Here is an 883-nt window from a genome sequence, read left to right on the forward strand (position 1 = left end):
ACCACCATTCCAACATCAATATTTTCAAGAGCCACCTCCCCCACATTATTACCAAGATGAACCACCCCCAATATATGAAAATTTTCAATCACAAAATGAATTCTACCTTCCACCACAACCTCACATGGAAGAATATTCATGTCCATCGATCCAAGACCTATATGATCCCTATCATGATATCCAAGTAGAACAAGAGTCAAGGGATCGTCTCAAGGAAGCATTGGATCAATTTCAAGCAACCATGGAGTGTGTTGTGCAACAAGTGGAACGAGTGGAGAATATTGAACCACCACAGCTCTACCAAGAAGAACCATCTTCCTACTATGAACCCTTCCCCCAAAATGATGAATCCTTCCATCCACCCCAATCTCTAATGGATGAAACCCTTGGTGTTCTTGTTCAAGGGCAAGAAGAGATGAAAATGGATGTGCAAAATTTCATGGCTGCCTTGGATATGGTAACAAATCAATTAGTCTCCCAATGCTTGAACACTCAAGAAACTCCCATGGCTACATGTGGAGAATCAAATGAAGAACATAGCATGAAGGAGAGATTGGAAACTCCGGTGGGAAATGAGGGAAGTTGCTTTGTATTGGAACGATTGGAGGAAGCTTTAATTGTTGAAGACAAGGAAGAAGTGGTAGAAAACTTAGGAGATGCGGAGCCTCCATGGGAACATAGAGTTGAAGAAAACCCCTCCAAGATGATTGAAATTGATGCTAGGAAGGAAAGTGCACATCTTCCAAGGCATATTCCATATGAAAGCTTGGATGGGATAGAGAAAGAATTGAGTTCCCTTGGTGATGAAGATCAAGCATCAAGTCTTAGTGGTGAAAAATCCTTTGAGCATGAAGAACCTTCTCCGGTTGGATTTGAAAGCGTT

Source organism: Arachis duranensis, chromosome 5 (genome assembly GCF_000817695.3).
Source record: "Arachis duranensis cultivar V14167 chromosome 5, aradu.V14167.gnm2.J7QH, whole genome shotgun sequence".
NCBI lineage: Eukaryota > Viridiplantae > Streptophyta > Magnoliopsida > Fabales > Fabaceae > Arachis > Arachis duranensis.